Consider the following 17727-nt stretch of genomic DNA (forward strand, 5'->3'; position numbering starts at 1 on the left):
CCCTCAGGCCGTAAGGCTCTTGAATGCATCATAATCACCCCCTCAATTCCCCCCAAACATGGATTAACTCGCTGGAATATAAAGACAGTATAACATATAAACCTGGATGCATATGAAAAAGTGCAATAAAATATTTATTTATATATATCTGCACCTTATTGCTTTTTTGTCCTGCACTACCATGAGCTAATACACTAACATTTTGTTCTCATCTGTACTGTAAAGTTCAAATTTGAATGACAATAAAAAGGAAGTGTAAGTCTAATTACAGTAAGTGTGTTAAATCCTGAACATCTCTGCCACTTCATTTTGCAAACTATAACATTTTTAAGTTGTTTTTTTTTTTTTGACATATACACCAATAATATCGTACCGTTGCCTTAGTACTGTGTGATTTTGATCCCGAATTATCACAAATTTGTCTTCATAACATCCTGTTCATTCTTCCTCAGGCGGTCAAACAAGTCTGCTGTTTTTTCCTCCTCTTTTTTCTCCTGACAACCATCTGAAAACCAGTTTGTCATACTGACGGTCAGCTTGTTGTGCAACGTGTTTTGAGAGCAAAAAGGTGCACGTTTCTCTGGGTTCCAGTTAATTACTGCCATCTGTGATTAGTGTCTTACCAATCAGGTCCACAATTTTAACTTTTTTAGATAGAAACCCCTGGGATGGGCATTAATCAGTACTTGGCCGCGTAAAAAAAGAAAAATGTTGAAAATAATATTGAGCAGAAAATATTAGAATCATGTTGACCAGAAAATGCCTGCATTGATGTAGTTAACCTTAAATCCATTATTATTATTATGATTACCACGCTAGGCTGTCTTCTTCAAAGATGGAAACAAGTGCGTCTGTTGGTTGCAACAATTACCCTCGATCAATTAATTTTTAAATGGGACCTATGATAAATTTTGCCTTTTCCGACTTGTAAGTGTTACAATGTGTTAAACAATGCCAAAGCGTCAAATCATTAGGTTCATGTATTTTGGCCTGATCCGTTTTTTGATGCCCTACAGCAGTGGTTCTCAACCTTTTTTCAGTGATGTACCCCCTGTGAACATTTTTTTAATTCAAGTACCCCCTAATCAGAGCAAAGCATTTTTGGTTGAAAAAAAAAGTAAAACAGCAGTATGTCATCAGTTTCTGATTTATGAAATTGTATAACAGTACAAAATATGGCTCATTTCTTCAACTATTTGGAAAAAAAAAGATATAAAAATAACTATAAAGTTGTTGAAAAATAAACAAGTGATTCAATTATAAAGATTTCCACACATAGAAATAATCATCAACTTAAAGTGCCCTCTTTGGGGATTGTAATAGAGATCCATCTGGATTCATTCTTAATTCTAAATATTTCTTCATAAAAAAAGAAATCTTTAACATCAATATTTATGGAACATGTCCACAAAAAAACTAGCTGTCAACACTGAATATTGCATTATTGCATTTCTTTTCACAGTCTATAAACTTATGTTCATATTTTGTTGAAGTATTATTCAATAAATATATTTATAAAAGGATTTTTGAATTGTTGCAATTTTTAGAATATTTAAAAAAAATATCACGTACCCCTTGGCATACCTTCAAATACCCCCAGGAGTACACGTACCCCCATTTGAGAACCACTGCTCAACGGTGACGTTGAAATGTCATAGCCAGGTGGACGTACTTATTTGGACATTAAGTCATGCTCTCAGATAGAGGGGGACGAGATCCTCTCCCTTTTGCTTAAGGCTATGAGGAAAAACAAAAAAGGTAGGATAAAGTATTATTTTCATGTAATCGTGGCTCGCGCACAATGACACCAACGTGCGGCATGCAGTGACGTAAATGCTGCTAAAAGAAGCAGTTTTTTTATGCAAGTCTCAACCTAATGTTGTGGCCGGGTGAATCTATATAATGTGTATGAATGTTCATTTGACAACTTCAAGACATTTTTTTAAACAGCGTACATTTTCAAAAGATGAGTTATGAATTTTGTGGAGGGTTCAGTATGTTTTTTTTGCAATCTGGTAACGCCTCCAGAAATAAACAACTTCTACACGGACTCCAGAAATGTGTTATGAAGGTGACTGTGGAGCAAACTTTACAATACATATTATCTAGACCAGGCGTTCTTAACCTTTTTGACTTCAGGGACCAACTTCTCCACTACAGAGGGACCTGGGGCCCTAATTAAATATTAACACTGAGTTAGCAATCTTACTGTGGATTTAATGGTATTCAGTAATTATACGTAACCTAGTCACAGTTTAACAGGATAAACTTTGTCAAATGATAAGTAACCATGTGTTAATCACAAAGATTAGGTCAAGCTGATTACAAAAATAAATAATCAAATATACTGCAAAAACTGATACATTAAATTGAAGAAAAGAAACCATGAGTTAATCACAAAGATTAGGTCAAGCTGATTACAAAATAAATATTAATCAGATATACGATATGGGGACGGCGTGGCGAAGTTGGGAGAGTGGCCGTGCCAGCAATCTGAGGGTGACTGGTTCAATCCCCATCTTCTACCATCCTAGTCACGTCCGTTGTGTCCTTGAGCAAGGAAATTCACCTTTGCTCCTGATGGGTCGTGGTTAGTGCCTTGTATAGCAGCTCCCGCCATCAGCGTGCGAATGTGTGTGTGAATGGGTGAATGTGGAAATAGTGTCAAAGCACTTTGAGTTCCTTAAAAAAGGTAGAAAAGCGCTATACCACTATAACCCATTTACCATAGAGCAAAAACTGGTAAAATAAATTGAAGAAACCATGTGTTAATCACAAAGATTAGGTCAAGTTGATTACAAAAATAAATATAAATCAAATACACTGCAAAAACTGATAAAATAAATTTACATACAAATTAACAACTAAAAAATATATACATTTTAATTCAATTAATAACAAATAATAATTTAAGTGCAAATGAAGATAAAGCTTCAACACCTTAGTTATAATTTTTGTGCTTAAGAAGTTTTTCTGACTTAAACTGCAGACTTCTGTTTGTTTCAGATTGTCATTACTGCCACAAGTGGTGAAAAGGCATACTACAGCTAAGTACTGCTAAGGCCCATACAGACACCGTCTGAGAGAGACATTTTGAGCGGCCGTTCAGGGGGCGCTCGCGGCCCAATAAAGGGCCCCAGCCCGTTAAGAAACACTGACCTAGACCAGTGGTTCTCAAATGGGGGAACGCGTACCCCTGGGAGTACTTGAAGGTATGCCAAGGGGTACGTGAGATTTTTAAAAAATATTCTAAAGATAGCAACAATTCAAAAATCCTTTATAAATATATTTATTGAATAATACTTCAACAAAATATGGATGTAAGTTCATGAACTGTGAAAAGAAAGCGCAACACTGCAATATTCAGTGTTGACAGCTAGATTTTTTGTGGACATGTTCCATAAATATTGATGTTAAACATTTCTTTTTTTGTGAAGAAATGTTTAGAATGAAGTTGATGAATCCAGATGGATCTCTATTACAATCCCCAAGAGGGCACTTAAAATTGATGATTACTTCTATGTGTAGAAATATGTATTTATAATTGAATCACTTGTTTATTTTCAAGAAATTTTTAGTTATCTTTATATCTTTCTTTCAAAATAGTTCAAGATAGAGAACTACAATGAGCAAAATTTTGCACTGTCATAAAATTTAATAAATCAGAAACTGATGACATAGTGCTGTATTTTACTTTTTTCAACCAAAAATGCTTTGATCTGATTAGGGGGTACTTGAATTAAAAAAATGTTCACAGGGGGTACATCGCTGAAAAAAGGTTGAGAACAACTGATTTAGACCACAAGGAACTGTTTTAAGTGTCGATTAAATTCATCATAGGTTCCCTTTTACGGCCAGCTGATCAGTTTTTATGCCTGCATTATATTATTTGAGTATAAAACTACTGGAGCAAATCTGGAAAGGAGAAACAATTTTATTTACTATAAAACATATTATGTAACCATGACTAATATAGGTATTTGCACACATTTCCTCATGGCATTATTGTTTTGTATATTACTATCTTTTTAATGCATCTTCTATTGCATTTTGTGATCATCGCTTTGTTCCTATTCTATTTAATTATTGCACAATGTGAAGGCATGTGGGTGAACTCACCGTGTAGCAGTGAAAGTGTGTCCTATTCTCTCCTCCTCAGGCCAGTGAACCAGTGAATCACCTATGGCTGCTTCAGGTTGTGGCAAAAGATGAGCCGGTAGTTCCTCATTGACGGACCGCAAATCCCTCTTGCAGGATTCCTTTTCGAGCTACACTGATGAGAGAGAAAAGGGTGAATAAAATGGAAAATGATAGATTTAAAAAAAAAAATGTGGGTGGAGACATATGAAAGGAGATAAGACGGTTGATGCAGATTTAGGTGATAACCGCAGGAACAAAAATGTTGTCTTGCATAACAAAAGTATATTTGCATGTTGCGGATGCGGCAACAACAACAACGGTGGCCATCAATTAGACTGCTGCCTCATTGCACAATAATCCATTGACCCAGTGTTTTACTCAAACAAACACATGGAACACTTAACACTGCCCCACTCATTGTCCTCTGATAGCTTGACAAATGGGAAACTTAAACCAACGTGCTCTCCCTGAGTTCAGATTCATTTCAGTCCCTTTTTTTTCTGTTTGCGCTTTCTACGGGCCCATCTCTCGCACTTTGCATTCTTGCATCCACTTCAGAGTTTGGAGGTCAAGAGTGTGCGGCGGACGTGCACAGACTGCAGTAATTAACCCGGCACCGACTAAGCTGTGTTCTTTGTGCGTGCGCGTGTCCAGCACGCCCCCGCAGGATTTTTGCAAGTCAGCTGTGACTTGGTGTTGGTTAATTATGGCTTTATTAAAAGTAGTGGAAGTGCAGCATTCAGGTTTTTTTGCATGCACTTGCTGAGTCAGTGATCCGACCTCCGGCATCTACTGTGTGTTCTTACTTCCGCATAGAAACACGCGAGTGTGTTGTAAGCATGGCGGACTTAATAATAGGCAACGAGGACAACTATTTATGGCCAAATGAGGATTCACAACCTTATATATCTGAAGCTGAAGATACGGAGGACGAACTGCTGCTTGCAAAAGCAAGCACAAAGAAGAGGGTGACATGATGAAACAGAAAAAACCCCAGAAAGAGAGGTTTTATTAAAAATTTTAATTTTTAAGATCAAGGCAAGTGTTGCCTTAAAGGAGGGCTCATACATACATATATACATATATATATATATACACACATATATATATATACACACATATATAAATAAATATATATATATACACACATACATACATACATATATATATATATATACACACTAGGGATGCACCGATTAATCGGTAACCGAATATATTCGGCCGAATATGGCAAAAAAAGCCACATTCGGCCTTCGGTGGAATGAGTTAAGAACAAGGCCGAATAGTGGCGTGTGATGCAATTTTTTGACGCGGTGACGCAATCAACCAACGTGCGGTGACGTCGGGATATGTTGTGTACCTGTATAAGTGTATGAGGTTACAAGCACACACTTATTGAGATTTAGTGGGTCCTCTGTTTACATTATTAGCCTGTTGTGTAGGCTACCTATATAAGCGTATGAGGTTATAAGCACACACTTAATTGAGATTTACTTGAGCCTTCTGTTTACATTATTAGCAGTGGCTAATAATGTTGATGATTGTGGCTAAGCAGACTTTTGCCAAAAGGACAATAATTAATTTGTTGTGGGTTTATCCACTTTAAAGCACTTTTTTTTTTTTTTGGAATGCATGTTTTGTTTGAAGGCCTAATATAAATGAAAAACTTTGTGCTTTTTATGAAAAGCAAAGGCTACTGGAATATTAAAAACATGTCAATATTCAATAAAAAATACTTTATTTGAAAAACATGTCTAAATATTTATTCTAGGCTATTTATGAAATATATATATATATTTTTTTAAAACTGCATTCATTATTCGGTATTCGGCCTTCGGCCAAGCATTTAAGTTTTATTCGGCTTCGGCCACAAATTTTCATTTCGGTGCATCCCTAATACACACACATACATACATATATATACATACACATATACATATACAAATATATATACACATATATACACATACACACACATATACATATATACACATACACACACACATATATATATATATATATATATATATATATATATATATATTAGGGCTGTGAATCTTTGGGTGTCCCATGATTCGATTCAATATCGATTCTTGGGGTCACGATTTGATAATATATCGATTTTTTAGATTCGATTCTCGATTCAAAAACTATATTTTTCCGATTCAAAACGATTCTGTATTCATTCAATACATAGGATTTCAGCAGGATCTACCCCAGTCTGCTGACATGCTAGAAGATTAATAGATTTAAAAAAATAAAAAAGCTTTTATAATTGTAAAGGACAATGTTTTGTCAACTGATTGCAATAATGTAAATTTGTTTTAACTATTAAACAAACCAAAAATACGGTGTGTTGTCAAGCTTATGAGATGTGATGAAAGTGTAAGCCACTGTGACCCTATTGTTCTTTTTTATCATTTTTATAAGTGTCTAATGATAATGTCAGTGAGGGATTTTTAATCACTGCTATGCTGAAATTATAATTAATATTGATACTGTTGTTGATAATATTCATTTTTGTTTCACTACTTTTGGTTTGTTCTGTGTCGTGTTTGTGTCTCCTCTCAATTGCTCTGTTTATTGCAGTTCTGAGTGTTGCTGGCTCAGGTTTGGTTTTGGAATTGGATTGCATTGTTATGGTATTGCTGTGTAGTGGTTTGTTGGATTGATTAAAAAAATAAATAAATACATTAAAAAAAAATAGATTTTTTTAAAAATGAGAATTGATTCTGAATCGCACAACGTAAGTGATTCGATTTTTTCCCACACCCTTATATATATATATCTTGTCGGATTGTTGTCATTTCCATCCATCCATCCATTTTCTACCGCTTATTCCCTTTCGGGGTCGCGCTGGCGCCTATCATTTCATGATGCCTTTATCTCTATTTTTACATTTTCAGAGAGGGGAAGTATTTTTTTCAAATATTTTTTTATTGTTTTAAGTTATGTACATTTATACGTATATGTAGATGCTGCGTCGGGACAGATCCATTAAGAGTTTGAGCAGAAATATATCATATAGGAATTATCTATACACAACAAAACGTTAACAAAATGATATCCTATTAATGCTTTTTGAAGAAATATCTTTGTGACATGAACAAAACACAAGTAATGTAAGAAAAACATGACGTTCACTTTTTGATATCAAAATAAAACAATGCAGTTTGGCTAATGCAGATTAAGTCTAATAAACAAGCTTTGTTCTTCTCCAACGCCCCCTTGTGGTTCAGTGCAACAGTTTGGCCGACAAAAATAAAGAGGAGTGACACCTCCCAGCTCGAATACACTATCTTCACAGCTGGTTCAGTTCGATGAGAAAACATTTGAGCTTGTATTGATGTTATTTGAACACTGATACAGTTTGCAGTTAAATACAGGACGAATGAACATCCCAGTAAACAAACTAAAGACTATATAAACAAGTTGTGACAACGTTCACGACACATCGCCTGCTGCATGTTTCCTCACATCATTACCTCTCAGTCACAGCAGCTGATGGATGCTGTTTTGAGAAAATACAAGAAACATCAAATAGTTTTTTCCTTTGCTGTTTACTTTGTGTGGGGACAAGTATGTCCGTCTCCAATATTGTCCGCACCAGTCGCCATCTAAACACAGAAGTGCACTCTTAAAAGCACGACGTGCAGCGAGGGAAAATGACGTTAAACCAAGCGCTTGGCTCCGTTTACTCAGAGGGGAAATCACCGGAGCAAAGTCCGTGTCGTTAGTCCGCCATGATTATCAAGCCAAAGGACGTGTGCCTGGCTTCTTGTTGCCTAAAATTAATTAATGACTGGGTTTCGATAATTAAAAAAATAGATGGTATTACTAACCAGTTGGAATTTTATCACGAATTATCATTATACCGTTGACCATTACATCCCTTGTCCATTAACAAGTAAAAAGTCAAGGGCGGTCACACTTGCCGGAGATGTTGGAATATTTTTTAGGGCATTGCAGCAAGTGACCAGGGCGGTCGTGGCTTTTGCTGCAGTTGCAGTGGTTAAAAAAAATTCGAGCCCTGAACTGCATTGCTAGCCACCAAGAAAGAGGGAAAAAAACCCTAAAATCTTTTACTCTCTTGTCTCTCATAATGATGATTTTCTCTAATTGCACCTACTTCCACAACTCAAAATCAAACACTAAACATTAAACTTTTGATTTTTTTCCAGCTGACCCAGTCAACAAAGTGTTTTAGTGTTGGCTTTCAAAGTAAAAGGTGCATAGTTACTTATTTCACGCATGCCACTTAAGAATGTTACAATGTATCAATATTGTATAATAACTAAAGACTGACCCTGGCAATTTCCACTATAATTTGTTTGGACTCAAAATCCAAACAAATCCGAGGACAGACACACGCCAAACTTTTACTTTAACTCATTCCTCTACTTCTACCCAGATCTTCCTCCCTCTTGTTGAATGTTACACAAGTGATCTGACCTATTCAGGTTGTCTGCAACACCTTGACGTCAAACACCTGGGAAGACGAGAGAAGGCGAAGGAAATATGTATCATTGTGGCATATTGTGTCGGTCTTCCTATGCTTCTGGCGTCTTGTGTCAATCATCTTTTGTGTTGCCGATTGTATTGTACCATATGTCCCGGCAAGAAATCTGCGTTCAAAGGACTCCGGCTTATTAGTGATCCCCAAAGCCCAAAAAAAGTCTGCGGGCTATAGAGCGTTTTCATTTCGGGCTCCAGTACTCTGGAATGCCCTCCCGGTAACAGTTCGAGATGCCACCTCAGTAGAAGCATTTAAGTCTCACCTTAAAACTCATTTGTATATTCTACCCTTTAAATAGACTCCCTTTTTAGACCAGTTGATCTGCCATTTCTTTTCTTTTTCACCTATGTCCCACTCTTCCTTGTGGTGGGGGTCCGGTCCGATCCGGTGGCCATGTACTGCTTGCCTGTGTATCGGCTAAGGACATCTCTGCGCTGCTGATCCGCCTCCGCTTGGGATGTTTTCCTGCTGGCTCCGCTGTGAACGGGACTCTCGCTGCTGTGTTGGATCCGCTTTGGACTGGACTCTCGCGACTGTGTGGATCCATTATGGATTGAACTTTCACAGTATTATGTTAGACCCGCTCGACATCCATTGCTTTCCTCCTCTCCAAGGTTCTCATAGTCATCATTGTCACCGACGTCCCACTGGGTGTGAGTTTTCCTTGCCCTTATGTGGGCCTACCGAGGATGTGGTAGTGGTTTGTGTTGTGGTTTGTGCAGCCCTTTGAGACACTAGTGATTTAGGGCTATATAAGTAAACATTGATTGATTTTTAAAGCCACTTAAGTTTTGTTTGCTCTGAGGCCACAATGATTTATTTTAATCTCATCATATTCGATTTTAACCATCCGTTTTGACGATGCTGCTCAAGCAACAAAGACACAACAGAATAAATGTGCTAATGAAGCTAGCAGAGCTTTTCAAAACATTATTTAGCTTCTGGGCCATCTAAAACCAACTGGACTTAAGTCTGAGCCAATTTAAAAAAAGAGAAAATATCCCATTAAAAAGGACCAAAATTCCTGCATTGGAACAAAGTCTGACAAATAAAGAAAAAAGGAACATTAAAACTGTTTTTTTAAATATGGAATTCTTCAATTTTAGTGTCAGTAGACAGCAACTAGATATTCTAAAATGACACTGCTGGTTTACTCCTTTAAACCTTTCTGACTGGGGTCGAGCATTATCCACTGACATTTGGTTAACCTTTTACCCTGCACTGTCAAGCATATATACATGTTAAAGAAGGAAAACAAGGAGGTCGAAAAGGTAGGGGAAAGCGGTGACACGGTAGAAAAGGGCCTTTGGCATGAAAAGTGACCGTAAAAGGCCTCGCTAGCGGGGATTTGGTCCGTAATGGAACAGTCAGGAATGGCGCTGACAGGGGTTCTTTGTGTCTGTGAGTCTTAATCCCACATATCATGCCTAACCTTCAGCTCAACAATGGCCAACATTGTTTGAAGGCAAAGAGAGAAAGCTGAAGTCGGAGCGCTAAAAAAAGGGAAAAGGGAGGAAGGGTGGTAAAGGGCACTGAATGGAAATCAGCCAAGTGCAGGAGTGTTTGAACCCACAGCTTCCTTTACAAAACATTGCAACATGAAGTCATTCAGACAATATAGTCCTCTCTAGGAGAAGCAAACAACAAACTGTTTACATACTGACAATATTCTAGTATTCATCTGAATATACTAACTATTTTCAAAACTTGTAAGACCAGTTATCACTTTTGCCAGAAAAGGGTCATATGCCTTTATCGTCCAAAAGGTTAGATCAGGGGTCGGGAACCTTTTTGGCTGAGGGAGCAAAGAAAGCCAAATATTTTAAAATGTATTTCTGTAAGAGCCATAATATATATTTTTTAATCACTGAACACAACTAAACACATGCATTTTTAAGTAAGACCAACATTTGTAGAGTAGAATAGTTCTCATGTTCTTTGTAATAACATTGCTATTCTGCAGCTAACTGTGGAGGTGGCGTGGCCTGCGGGCCTGCGGGCCTGCAGCGAAGCAGGGCGTTGCCAGGATCGGCCTCAAAATCAGCGACAGGTGCGTTGAAGTCCCACCTGGGCCTTGTTAACTAATCACTTGTCGCTCTGTTATAAGCATGAGCCAGGAAGAGAGACGGGGTTGGAGCTGGAGGCAGAGCGCGAGCAAGAACGAAAGTGAAAAAGACAATTGCTCGAAAGCAACTGAGAGACTTTTTGAAAATAAAAAAAATATTGTAACCCTGAAACAGACTCTCATGTCGGTGCTTGGTGGTCTGAAGAACCCCCAGGAGGGCAATTCCCACACTAACCAATAATAAATAAATAACTTCTTACCATTAACGCAACTTCTTGAACATAAAAAAAGCATGAGAATGTTTTATATTTTGAACGTTATTTTTAATACTGTGGTTACAAGTGGAATTATTCATTACTTACCGTGTTAAGCAATGTCAGCTCAGATTTATCCGAGAGCCAGATGCAGTCATCAAAGGAGCCACATCTGGCTCGCGAGCAATAGGTTCCCTACCCCTGGGTTAGATCATATAAACGCATATTGTACAACGGATAATACACCAACTGAAATATTACGTTGTTATTTTGCATACTCAATGCTCAGATCTCAAACAATTGTGGGTTTGACATGACGTCAAACGAAGGCGGTGATTGTTTTAGGGGTGTGACGGTACAAAAACATTTCGGTTCGGTACGTACCTTGTTTTAGAGGTTACGGTTTGGTTCATTTTCGGTACAGTAAGAAAAACAACAAAATATACATTTTTGTGTTATTTATTTACCAAATTTGCAAAATCTTCAACCAAAAATATTTTTCTTAGCTGAATATTTGATGTGAAGTAATCGGAACCTCAGATAGGTCAATAATTCATAATAACATTGATTTTGATTCAATATTATGTTTTGAGTAATGACAGTTTGAAATAAAAAAAAAAACAGCTTTGTTTTATTAGTAAACACTGCAACTTTTACTAAATTTCACCTTTAAGCTTTTTTATTTCACTTTTGTTATGTTTTTGTTTAATTTAATAATATTTTTAGAATGTGCTGTGGGCCTTTAAAACATTAGCTGTGGGCCGCAAATGGACTCCAGGGCACACTTTTGACACCACTGCTATAGATAATAAAAAATGAAATCTGATAAATCTCTGGATAAAAAGCAGAGCCTGACGACGCATGCGCGTTTATCATACCTCTCTCGCTCTCTCTGTCTCTGCCCCTCCCTCACGAATGTTGCTGCGCGCACAATTTGTTTTGTTTTTAACCCCTTCTGAACCCTGAACGTACATCGAAAATACACGCAACCCTAACTCAAAATGCCGGACATTTAAGGCATTTAAGAAACTCCGCCCGGACAGCCCCGCAAAAGAGGACATGTCCAGTGAAAAGAGGACGTATGGTCTCACTATCGTAGCCCTGTCGCTGCTAGCATGCCGTGTGTTGTGCCTCGGTGTGCATTGTTTACACAACGTGCGTTACGCTACTTAATATGTCCACGTGGAAACTGGTTCGGTACACATCCGAACCGAACCGCAACCCCCGTACCGAAGCGGTTAAATACAAATACACGTACCGTTAAACCCATAGTTTGTTTACATTTCTCGGATAAGCAGCAAATAAATGACATTTATTCCTTAAGACAGAAACACTACGCAGTGCAATGATTGAAAAACATAGAAGCCGGTTTTGTCAATACGCAGTGATTGTGTTATAAAAATAAGAGATACTTAGGCATGACTGTATATCAGCATGAAATAAGTCAGTAACTTAAAATGGGGAATTCCTAGCAGAAACTGAAACAGAAAGCAAATATTACACAGAAATCATTCAAGCCTTCCTGAGATTTTACTTCCTTGTCTGCACAAGTGACAAACACAACAAGCCTCACATGACAGGTGCATTCTTCAAATCTAACCGGCATGCAACTGAGAGACACTTATCTACAGAGATGGATTGAAAGAACAACAATATGCAGCATCTCTCTCGTCACCATTGTTTTTGTTTGTGTGTCAGAGGTCACACCTGTGTTTGCTTTATGGCTGGGCGACCAACAAACAGATTTACAAATGTGCAAAGGTGTAAAAGTGCCGCACTGAGGGTTGTTTCCAATGCAAACTACAACAATTTATAAAAAATAAACCTTATTTGCACCTTCATTGTCACGTTACTACATAAGTCGCACCTTTGCATGACGGAGACTGTGTGTCACTACATGAGTAAACAGTAACACATATAATTTGTAGACACACATAATCTAAAATCCTCAAACAATATCCAACTGGAAAATTTAAGCCGTAAGCCGCCAGCAAGTTAGCACGGCGCTAAGTTTGGCAAAAGCTGATTAGCATGTGACTGAGCAGGTCTCAATCGTGTAAACGACCCGTACAGTGTGTGTTTAAACACCTCCTGCTGTATTCATTTTCATTTTTTATTTATCTCCTTCATTGATGTGCATTTTTGATCAATAGACAATTAAACCTTAGCAACTAAACACATATTTACACACCTATGCTTGAGAAGGAACAGGATGAAGAACATCTTATATTTCCTGCCCCCTTCAACATAATAAGTAGTTAATGGATAGCCCATATTCACAAGCATACAAACCAAACCAATACATCCAAAAACAAGTGCAAAACTTCATCAAGTACAAACCGAACACAAAAAGTTATTAATATACGCCTCATGGGATGATTCAAAACAAATACAAAACCAGACAAAAATAAGTAAAATGTAAACACTTACGGCTGTCCATATGAGCTTATTGTTCTGTCTTTATATATTTGTTTCAATTGGAATATATTCCTACAATCTTTCATCTCATTGTAAAGAGAATACCAAAGTTTAACCCCCACCACTGATATACACATTTGTTTTAAAGTTGTCCTTGAATACTGATGTTTGAAATGACCTTTCCTTCTATGCTCTTCATTCTCAGAAGCGATGACAAACATTTTTTGAAAATTTGCTGGTAATGTTTTACTTTTAGCCTTAAACATAACACATAATGTCTGAAACTTTACTAGCTCCTGTAGTTTCAATAAACCAGATTTAATGGATAGCATGTTAGTGTATTCTATATAATCTACTTTATGAATAATCCTTACAGCTCTTTTCTGTAGTTGATACAATGCCTTTATGTTACTCTTATATGTTCCCCACACTTCCACACAGTAGCTGATATAAATTAAATTAAGTAAATTAAAAATGGTATCGTCCCAAATAATGTCACAGCCACTATTTGACTTTTCAAACTCAATACATATTAACTATGTACGCTTTTTGTACTTTTTTTTACTCAGGTTTGACGCCAACAAATTATTCATATATTCCAGTGCCGACCTGACCTTAAAGTAGTCCATGTGTTTTTTTGTAAATTATCACAGGATGGCGGTCCTAAGACCACAAGAGGAGGCTCGCAGAGAGGACATCAAAAATTTAAGGTGAAGAAAAACATAACAGATGTAGCCTGCTTGGATTCAAAGCTAAACGTCTTCAACGACAATCTGAACAGTTCATTTGCAATCGATTCAATGCCCTGAGAATGCAATGACCTGGAAGAATGAGAATATTCCCGGAAACATACCGGGAAGAAAGTAATTCATATAGTCAGAACATCAGCCTCCTGGCTTTGAATAAGAGAACGTCCTCTCCTAGTTCAGACGTTCCTCTCGAGCTCCTCCCGTCGCTGATAAATTATTGAGCGTGTCCTGGGGATGATGGCTATTCAGGTCATGATATCGCTCTCTTTCCCTAAAAAAGCTTGCAGACTCATTTGATGATTGTGGCGGCACAGAGAACATCAATTATTATTATTATTTTTTTTTAAAGGAAAGGTATACTCCTTCCCAAGCAGTAATTTGTATAAGGAATTATTTTCTCGTTCACTAAAACAGTGGTCCCCAACCACTGGGCAGCGGCCCGGTACCGGGCCGTGGCCTGATTCTTACCGGGTCGCAGAAGATTTTTTTATTAAAAAAAATATATATATATATTTTTTTTTTTAATTAAATCAACATAAAAAACACAATATACACTTACAAATAGTGCACCAACCACAAAAAACTCCCATTTTCATAACAAAAACGTCCCTTTTTCATGACAAAGAAGAAAAAAGAAAAAGAAAAAAAAAGGACCCTCCGCCCTAACCCCCTCCCCCCTCGTTTGATGCTAAATGAACCCTTTGGATCTCAGATTTTATGTCGATTTAAGGAGGGGGAGGCTTGGGACAAGACTTTAGTATACAGTCCCCATCAAAAGTTTACATACACTTTTAAAGAACATAATGTCATGGCTGTCTTGAGTTTCCAATACTTTCTACAACTCTTATTTTTTTGTGAGAGTGACTGGGTATTGTGGCCAAACAGCTCAAGTTTTGTTTTATCTGACATCACATGGACAAAATAAGACCTTCTGGAGGAAAGTTCTGTGGTCAGATGAAAGAAAAATTGAGCTGCAATATGTTTGGAGGAGAAAAGATGAGGCCTTTAATCCCGGGAGCACCATACCTACCGCCAAGCATGGTGGTGGTAGTACTATGCTCTGGGCCTGTTTTGCTGCCAATGGAACTGCTGATTTAAATGAAAAAGGAGGATTACCTCCAAATTCTTCAGGACAACCTAAAAACATCAGGGTCTTGGGCGCAGTTGGGTGTTCCAACAGGACAAAGAACCCAAACACACATCAAAAGTGGTAAAGGAATGGCTACATCAGGCTATAAATACGGTTTTAGAATGGCCTTCCCAAAGTCCTGACTTAATCGTGTGGACAATGCTGAAGAAACAAGTCCATGTCAAAAAAACAACACATTTAGCTGAACTGCACCAATTTTGTCAAGAGGAGTGGTCAAAAATTCAAGCAGAAGCTTGTGGATGGCTACCAAAAGTGTCTTATTGCAGTGAAACTTGCCAAGGGACATGTAAGCAAATATTAACATTGCTGTATGTATACTTTTGACCCAGCACATTTGCTCACATTTTCAGTAGAGCCATAATAAATTCAAATTCATAAAAGAAGCAAACTTCATGAATGTTTTTTGTGACCAACAAGTATGTGCTCCAATCACTCTATCACAAAAAATATAAGACTTTAGAAAGTATTGGTAACTCAAGACAGCCATGACTATGTTCTTTACGAGTGTATGTAAACTTTTGATCGCGACTGTAGGTGGTATCACTCTGCTTGCCATAATAATAAATCAGTTTTAACACGTGTGTTCTCGTAATAATGGATCGGTTCGCAGAAGAGTGTGAAGCGACTGAGATGAGAATCAGCACCTCCAAGTCCGAGTCCATGGTTCTCGCCCGGAAAAGGGTGGAGTGCCATCCCCGGGTTGGGAAGGAAACCCTGCCCCAAGTGGAGGAGTTCAAGTACCTCAGAGTCTTGTTCACGAGTGAGGGAAGAGTGGATTGTGAGATCGGTGCGGCGTTTTCAGTGATGCGGACGCTGTATCGATCAGTTGTGGTGAAGAAGGAGCTGAGCCGGAAGGCAAAGCTCTCAATTTACTGGTCGATTTACGTTTCCATCCTCACCTATGGTCATGAGCTTTGGGTTATGACGGGTACAAGCCGCCTAAATGAGTTTCCTTCGCCGGGTTGCGGGGCTCCTCTCCTTTAGAGATAGGGTGAGCAGCTCTGTCATCCGGGAGGAACTCAAAGGAAATCCGCTGCTCCTCCACATCGAGAGGAGCCAGATGAGGTGGTTTGGGCATCTGGTCAGGATGTCACCCAAACGCCTCCTTAGGGAGGTGTTTCGGACACGTAAGACCGGTAGGAGACCATGGGGAAGACCCAGGACACGTTGGGAAGACTGTGTCTCCCGGCTGGCCTGGGAATGCCTTGGGATTCCCCGGGAAGAGCTGGACGAAGTGGCTGGGAGAGGGAAGTCCCTGCTTAGGTTGCTGCCCCCGCGACCCAACCTCAGATAAGCAGAAGAAGATGGATGGATGGATGTAGGGCTGGGCGATATATCGATATATAGCGGGTTTGTCTCTGTGCGATATAGAAAATGACTATATGGTGATATTCAAGTATACGTTCTTAGGCAGTTGCTTTTAGCTGCTGGCATTACACTACAGGCTCTTAATAATAATAATAATAATGATGGATTAGATTTATATCGTGCTTTTCTATTGTTAGATACTCAAAGCGCTCACAGAGAAGAGGGAACCCATCATTCATTCACACCTGGTGGTGGTAAGCTACATCTGTAGCCACAGCTGCCCTGGGGTAGACTGACGGAAGTGTGGCTGCCAGTTTGCGCCTACGGCCCCTCCGACCACCACCAATCATTCATTCATCATTCATTCACCAGTGTGAGCGGCACCGGGGGCAAAGGGTGAAGTGTTCTGCCCAAGGACACGACGGCAGCGACTTTGATGTCCATAGGTGGGAAGCGAACCTGCAACCCTCAGGTTTCTGGCACGGCCGCTCTACCCACTACGCCATGCCATCCCACTCTTTGTCTCTCCTTCTCACAAACAAGCAGGCGCACAAACTTACACATGTCACGTCATACGTCACATACGTATACGCCCTCGCCCAGCAGAGAGGTAGCGGACTGGGTAACATTAGCTGTGATGCTAACGTTGCCGTACGAGTCGTAATACGAGATAAAGAAGGTGCGAATCTGGTAACAAATGAGGGAAGACTTAATTCCCAATAAAAACAGCAGGGGATCCATATTCTGGCGGTGGTTCGGATTAAAGTGAGAATATGTCGAATAGACAACCGTAATTTGTCAAGTGTGGGGCAAAAGCGTTGCTATAAAAAGTAGCATTACTGCTAATATGTAGCATCATTTCAAAAGCCACTTGCTAGAGAATGAAGATAATTTAATAACGTCCGTAGTAACCTACCACATAGTGAAGGACAAATACTATATCAGGGGTAGGGAACCTGTGGCTCTAGAGCCAGATGTGGCTCTTTTGATGACTGCATCTGGCTCTCAGATCAATCTTAGCTGACGTTGCTTAACACGATAAGTAATGAATAATTCCGCTGGTAATCACAGTGTTAAAAATAACCTTGAAATTATAAAACATTCTCATGCATTTTAATCCAACCATC

The 17727-nt window shown here is 38.6% G+C and overlaps 1 protein-coding gene across 7 annotated transcripts in view; it reads right to left on the reverse strand.

The window, feature by feature from the left end:
• fam13b (family with sequence similarity 13 member B) overlaps positions 1-17727 on the reverse strand; it is a 116153-nt gene that overhangs the window by 77711 nt on the left and 20715 nt on the right. For 6 of the 7 annotated variants that reach the window (XM_061891759.1, XM_061891760.1, XM_061891758.1 and 3 more), the window contains exon 2: positions 4120-4273. The gene's annotated coding sequence lies outside the window, so the exon portion shown is untranslated. The remainder of the gene's footprint in view (positions 1-4119; positions 4274-17727) is intronic. The other variant, XM_061891757.1, reaches the window with a different exon arrangement.

Source organism: Nerophis ophidion, linkage group LG29, assembly GCF_033978795.1.
Source record: "Nerophis ophidion isolate RoL-2023_Sa linkage group LG29, RoL_Noph_v1.0, whole genome shotgun sequence".
Classification (NCBI taxonomy): Eukaryota; Metazoa; Chordata; class Actinopteri; order Syngnathiformes; family Syngnathidae; genus Nerophis; species Nerophis ophidion.